The sequence below is a fragment of the Gymnoscopelus braueri genome (genome assembly GCF_963280865.1).
Source record: "Gymnoscopelus braueri genome assembly, chromosome: 18".
NCBI lineage: Eukaryota > Metazoa > Chordata > Actinopteri > Myctophiformes > Myctophidae > Gymnoscopelus > Gymnoscopelus braueri.
Window position 1 is genome coordinate 48015389 of NC_137618.1, and position 7988 is coordinate 48023376.

A 7988-nucleotide genomic window follows, 5' to 3' on the forward strand; every position below is an offset into this window, starting at 1 on the left:
GAAGATAGTCCAGACTGCAATCCACGCAAGGCACCATGTCAACATCGGCCATCAGATGTGCGCCAGGACCAAGTTGGACACCTCCCACGGAAGACAGAGAGGGGGCGCTGCAGGAATAGTGGCTGTTCAAGTTACACCAGCTTACTCTGCCACAAGTGTGGTGTTCGTCTGTGCATTTCAGGAGACCGAAACTGTTTCTGGGACTATCACTGCTAAAAAGCAAGTGATTGTAAATGGTGTTCAAATAGATGGATGAGAGGGGGTGCCCGTTTCATTTTGAGCAGGTGTGAATTGGTCTTCGGTGGAGGGCTGTTTGCATCACATTGTGACCAGTGTATATTGTAATTAGGTTTCTTTAGTACATTCATTGTACTGTTTTTCATTTTGTTCTTTTAATAAAATCAAAATTCTTAAAAATATGGCTTATTGATGTTATTATTCATAATGTACTGTTCTGAGGCCCAATATTATTCATAATGTATACTGTTCTGAGGCCAAATGATAAACCATAACCATATAAATGAACCCTTAAGTTGTTTTAGTGAAGTATATAGACATTTGCCATGCTATTCTGACAGTGAGTAAAATGGCCTATAGGAAATTCTGCTACCCGTTAGACCCACTGTTGTAATATTACAACATTTCAATAAAACCTTACGAAAACTATTTTTTTTAAAAAACATTATATTTTCCTCTCCAAAGTACTCCTAAAACACCATCTGAAAGGTTGACAATTTTTTTTTGTAAGTAGAAATATATCCGGGTCTTGCAGGGTTAACTTATATCTATGCTGAATAATTGCAGAAAGCAATGAATATAAATATGGGTATATAAAAGCTGTAAAACATACTACTGTAGGTGTAATTGTAATTATGTAATTCTAGGCGTCTGCTTTAAAATCAGGGTTGGACTGATAACATATAATTATTACCTATTACAGCAGAATGAAAGGAGAGGGTTCATTTCCTGAGACATTTAGCAGGGAAAAACGAAAGCAATAATATAAGGTTTTCAGGTTACACTTTACACTTGCAGGACAAACATTAATTAGAGAATGCATGCTTAACCATTCAAAGTGTTTCTAACCTAAATGCAGTGGTTTTCAAACCTTTGAATAAATTCCTGTTACAAATGGCCCATATTTAGGTGTGAAGTGCACATTTGATGGGGGTCAATAGCCTCAATCTGGAACAACCTGGCACTTAGAAGTGATCTAAGCCATTTAAAAAGACATACTGTACATCATGTATTTTTTATATACAATTGTGTCCTTTTTTTTAAACTTGCCACTTGGAAGTGTTTTAGTATGAGCCATTTAAAAGGCATACATCATAAATGTATTTTTAAAATAGATTTGTGTCTTTAAAAAAAAAATAAAAAAAATGTGATCTTATTTTGAAGGCAACCGGAAACCTTATTTCTGCTAGCTCGAAAACCGGAAGTCCAATTTCTGCTCACGGAACGGAGCTGACCCATAGAGCTGACCATAGCTTAACAAATGTAAGACTTCCGGTGGACGGTCTCTTCAGAATAAGAGTGCCCTCTAGAGTAAAAAGAAGCCATTGAAAACCAGTGGATGAAAAAGTACTCAAATGTTTTACTTGAGTAAAAGTATCAATACTGCAATGTAGAAGTACTCGGTTACAAGTAAAAGTCCAGAATTCAAAATGTACTCGAGTAAAAGTAGAAAAGTATTGGTATCAAAATGTAAGTACCTAAAGTAAAAGTACTAAAATGTTTGAAAATAGCAGCTCTACAAGCTCACAACGCGTCGCATCGCGACGCCTTGTGAGCTTGTAGATCGGCTATTTTCAAATAGCCTATGTATAAAATAGGGCTAAAGTGGTAAATGTATGTTTTATAATGTAATCATTTATATCTGCAAAGTAACTTGTAACTAAAGTTTTCAAATAATTGTAGTGGAGTAAAAGTACAATATCTGCCTCTGAGATGTAGTGGAGTAGAAGTAAAAGTACTGATATCTAGGAATACTAAGTACTCCGAAATTGTACCCCCAAAAGTACAGTACTTGAGTAAATGTACTTAGTTACTTTACACCACTGGTTGATGGATGGCTGGATGGACCACACAGGTCACATGGTACAAGGTCACCTGGTGCAGATGTTTACCTCAGTAGTTCTCAAACCTTTTCGTACAGAGGACCCCCAAATAAAATTTATACATCTATATTTGGCTTTGGATCTGAAAATGTTTTGTGCCAGGGACCCCCAGAAGAGAAGATTTGTTTAATTTTTTTCTTTTTTAATAATTCAAAGTTTCAAGATTTTTCAAAAAATAGCAGATGTGAGCTTGTATATCTGCTATTTTTGAATAGCCAATGTATACAATATGGATAAAGGGGTTAAAACTATTGTGATGCTGTATTAAGGAATTTTGCCGGGGACCCCTGGAACACCCTCATGGACCCCTCTTTGGGAACCACTGGTTTACCTAGTTGGCAGACCCGACACATTTATTTTTCCTCTCCAATCACAACCCATTAGAATAGGTTAAGAGTTGGAATTTTTTGGGGGGCATACAGCATATTGTACTTTTGATGACAGCCTGGTGGCTCAGCCAGTTAAGCAGTGGTTCTCAACCTGTGGCTCCCCTAATGATTGTTAGGGAATTTCTAGATAATGCGGTGATATGCAAGATTCATATTATACCTCGAGTGTACGGTAATTTACGAACAAACACAAAAAGTTAAAATATGGACACAAGGTGTTTCTGCCCGACAACGACGATATATACTGCAGGGCCGGAGTGGGACTCCCAAACTGACCGGGAGTTATACGCCCAGTCAGGCCACTCTGTGGCCGCGCGCGCGGCGAGGCTTTGGGGGGCCTTTACAGTTAAGTTACAGCAATTTCACTTGAAAAATGTACCATCTGTGACAGTCACACAACAGGCCTGACTGGCCTGGCCTGAGTTTAGGAGATTTTTTTTTTTTTTCTGCAGCACTTAAGCGCTGCGCTGGCTGTGGCTGGCTGGCCTGACCTGATGATTTTTGAGAGACAGGCAGGCCACTAAGGAGGCAGGCCACCGGGAATAGTCCCGGTCCTCCCGACGGCCAATCCGGGCCTTATAGCAATATATATATATATGAATATATATTTTACAGAAAACCGATAGGATTTAGAAGGTATTTGAAGAAAACGGCCTGAGGTCTTACTGGGTTAAAGGGATAGTTCACCCCCAAAATGCCTTCTTTTTATCGGTTTATCCCCCCCCATGGAGACTTGAATTCATGGATATGTTTTTGTCTCATTCCTAAACCAATAATTTGATGACCGGCAGCGGTTCCGGTAGGAGACACAAAGAGTCTCCTTTGTGTCTCCTGCCGGAACCGCTGCCTACGGGTCCGCTGGTCATCAAAATGATTGGCTTAGGAATGCGACAAAAAACATCCATTAATTCAAATCTCCATGGGGTGATTAATCGATGGAAAAAAGGTTTGTTCTGTCAATCACTCAACTGAACAGAAAACAATCCATGCATGCACCACTGTCAAAGTTTGACACAAGTCAAAAGTTTATTGAAAAAACAGGTCGCTTTAATTCTCATCATTAATTAATGAGAGCAGTACAGTGGTCGCCCATTCTCAACTACAGTAGTAGAAACATTCCACTGCCAACATGGCCGGTCGCCAGGAGGGTGGGCCAACTCCTTAGCTAGAAAACAAACAGTTAAACAGACTGGCCCCTCCTTCTGCCAGAAGATCCCTCACATAAGTTTTCATTAAAGAGCGTTTTTTAAATTTTTTTATTTCATACATCTGGGGTTACTGCTATATTAAATAAAACACAAAAATCTTCTTTCCAATGTTAAATATAATAATCTGGATGAACTGGCTGCCACTGAAACTCCCAACATCATCCTTTTATCGAACACATTCAGCCAGCAGCAACCCCTGGCTGCCGTCTAAGAGACAGAATCTCAGTTCAAAGCTCATTGTATTATTACTTTTTTTTTGTACTATTATTTTACCCATGCAAGGGAGGAGCAGGAGCACAGGCCTTGGACAAGAGAGAGAGAGAGAGAGAGAGAGAAAACAATAGCCCTATAAAAACAGCACAACTCTTTGTTATGCTGCCGCACACTCAAACTCAACGCTGGGTAAGGGTGGGGTAGGGGAGCAGGGGTAGAAAGACAGCTTTCATTGCTACCACTACTACTACATCTGCTGGGTGGAGTTGCCGTTCCAAGTGTTGTTCTCGTCCTCGCTGTCCTCCTGTGTGCGTAACCGGTAGATTTTGCCGTCTTTCTTGAAGTCGTCTGGCCGGTTCTCCAGAGTGCGCTTGCGGAGGGTTTCTCTGAGCAAAGAAAAAGGTGGGAAAGGGGGCAGGAAGGAAGGGACACGGAATAATTAGAATGTTAACACACCTGTTGACATCATATCAATACTGCATGTAGAAATGTAGAAATACTCTTACTCAAGTACATTTTTAATGAATATAGGACTTTTACTAACAAAGTACAAAAGTATTGGCATCAAAATGTACTTAAAGTACCAAAAGTAAAAGTACTCATTATGCAGAAATGTCCCATTTCAAGTTTTCAAAATGTATAGAAATCTTTTGAAAATAGCAGATCAACAAGCTAACAACGCGTCGCGATGCGACACCTTGTGAGCTTGTAAATCGGCTATATTCAAATAATAACAAAAAAAATATATATATATATATATATATATGTATATATATATATATTACTTTATTTGTTTATTTAGACAGGACAGAGCATATTAATGAACGTCACATGAACGTAAATACACCGGATTTGGACCGGTGTGGAGACAGACAGACAGCTAACTAAGTTTGAGGGTGCGTTGCCTAAATACTGTTGTCAATCAGCCCACTGATGAGTGGGCGGAGGATGGCAGCGTGGGAACCCACGCCCATACTGCTACACACTGAAAACGGCCCTTTTCTGACCCCTGACCTCACTGGACGGCCCGCCACTTTTCAAAATACACCTGTCCCGCTTAGCGGAGAGTGTGGCGGTGTAGAGGGGGTCTCCCCGAACGCGTGCGTACCTCAGAAGTTCCGGCACTAAGCACCGTCTCCTGTCCAGTGTCCAATTTGTATAGGCTATGCACTGAAAACGGCCCTTTTCTGACCCCTGACCTCACTGGACGGCCCGCCACTTTTCAAAATACACCTCTCCCGCTTAGCGGAGAGTGTGGCGGTGTAGAGGGGGTCTCCCCGAACGCGTGCGTACCTCAGAAGTGCTGGCACTAAGCACCGTCTCCTGTCCAGTGTCCAATTTGTATAGGCTATGCACTCCTTTGAACAGCATATCCATTTAGATAAATTATTAATGTTTTAAATCCGTTTTTGTTACACAGGTCAGATATAAGTTAAGGGGTTAACTTATATCTATGCTGAATAATTGCAGAAAGCAATGAATATAAATATGGGTATATAAAAGCTGTAAAACATACTACTGTAGGTGTAATTGTAATTATGTAATTCTAGGCGTCTGCTTTAAAATCAGGGTTGGACTGATAACATATAATTATTACCTATTACAGCAGAATGAAAGGAGAGGGTTCATTTCCTGAGACATTTAGCAGGGAAAAACGAAAGCAATAATATAAGGTTTTCAGGTTACACTTTACACTTGCAGGACAAACATTAATTAGAGAATGCATGCTTAACCATTCAAAGTGTTTCTAACCTAAATGCAGTGGTTTTCAAACCTTTGAATAAATTCCTGTTACAAATGGCCCATATTTAGGTGTGAAGTGCACATTTGATGGGGGTCAATAGCCTCAATCTGGAACAACCTGGCACTTAGAAGTGATCTAAGCCATTTAAAAAGACATACTGTACATCATGTATTTTTTATATACAATTGTGTCCTTTTTTTTAAACTTGCCACTTGGAAGTGTTTTAGTATGAGCCATTTAAAAGGCATACATCATAAATGTATTTTTAAAATAGATTTGTGTCTTTAAAAAAAAAATAAAAAAAATGTGATCTTATTTTGAAGGCAACCGGAAACCTTATTTCTGCTAGCTCGAAAACCGGAAGTCCAATTTCTGCTCACGGAACGGAGCTGACCCATAGAGCTGACCATAGCTTAACAAATGTAAGACTTCCGGTGGACGGTCTCTTCAGAATAAGAGTGCCCTCTAGAGTAAAAAGAAGCCATTGAAAACCAGTGGATGAAAAAGTACTCAAATGTTTTACTTGAGTAAAAGTATCAATACTGCAATGTAGAAGTACTCGGTTACAAGTAAAAGTCCAGAATTCAAAATGTACTCGAGTAAAAGTAGAAAAGTATTGGTATCAAAATGTAAGTACCTAAAGTAAAAGTACTAAAATGTTTGAAAATAGCAGCTCTACAAGCTCACAACGCGTCGCATCGCGACGCCTTGTGAGCTTGTAGATCGGCTATTTTCAAATAGCCTATGTATAAAATAGGGCTAAAGTGGTAAATGTATGTTTTATAATGTAATCATTTATATCTGCAAAGTAACTTGTAACTAAAGTTTTCAAATAATTGTAGTGGAGTAAAAGTACAATATCTGCCTCTGAGATGTAGTGGAGTAGAAGTAAAAGTACTGATATCTAGGAATACTAAGTACTCCGAAATTGTACCCCCAAAAGTACAGTACTTGAGTAAATGTACTTAGTTACTTTACACCACTGGTTGATGGATGGCTGGATGGACCACACAGGTCACATGGTACAAGGTCACCTGGTGCAGATGTTTACCTCAGTAGTTCTCAAACCTTTTCGTACAGAGGACCCCCAAATAAAATTTATACATCTATATTTGGCTTTGGATCTGAAAATGTTTTGTGCCAGGGACCCCCAGAAGAGAAGATTTGTTTAATTTTTTTCTTTTTTAATAATTCAAAGTTTCAAGATTTTTCAAAAAATAGCAGATGTGAGCTTGTATATCTGCTATTTTTGAATAGCCAATGTATACAATATGGATAAAGGGGTTAAAACTATTGTGATGCTGTATTAAGGAATTTTGCCGGGGACCCCTGGAACACCCTCATGGACCCCTCTTTGGGAACCACTGGTTTACCTAGTTGGCAGACCCGACACATTTATTTTTCCTCTCCAATCACAACCCATTAGAATAGGTTAAGAGTTGGAATTTTTTGGGGGGCATACAGCATATTGTACTTTTGATGACAGCCTGGTGGCTCAGCCAGTTAAGCAGTGGTTCTCAACCTGTGGCTCCCCTAATGATTGTTAGGGAATTTCTAGATAATGCGGTGATATGCAAGATTCATATTATACCTCGAGTGTACGGTAATTTACGAACAAACACAAAAAGTTAAAATATGGACACAAGGTGTTTCTGCCCGACAACGACGATATATACTGCAGGGCCGGAGTGGGACTCCCAAACTGACCGGGAGTTATACGCCCAGTCAGGCCACTCTGTGGCCGCGCGCGCGGCGAGGCTTTGGGGGGCCTTTACAGTTAAGTTACAGCAATTTCACTTGAAAAATGTACCATCTGTGACAGTCACACAACAGGCCTGACTGGCCTGGCCTGAGTTTAGGAGATTTTTTTTTTTTTTCTGCAGCACTTAAGCGCTGCGCTGGCTGTGGCTGGCTGGCCTGACCTGATGATTTTTGAGAGACAGGCAGGCCACTAAGGAGGCAGGCCACCGGGAATAGTCCCGGTCCTCCCGACGGCCAATCCGGGCCTTATAGCAATATATATATATATGAATATATATTTTACAGAAAACCGATAGGATTTAGAAGGTATTTGAAGAAAACGGCCTGAGGTCTTACTGGGTTAAAGGGATAGTTCACCCCCAAAATGCCTTCTTTTTATCGGTTTATCCCCCCCCATGGAGACTTGAATTCATGGATATGTTTTTGTCTCATTCCTAAACCAATAATTTGATGACCGGCAGCGGTTCCGGTAGGAGACACAAAGAGTCTCCTTTGTGTCTCCTGCCGGAACCGCTGCCTACGGGTCCGCTGGTCATCAAAATGATTGGCTTAG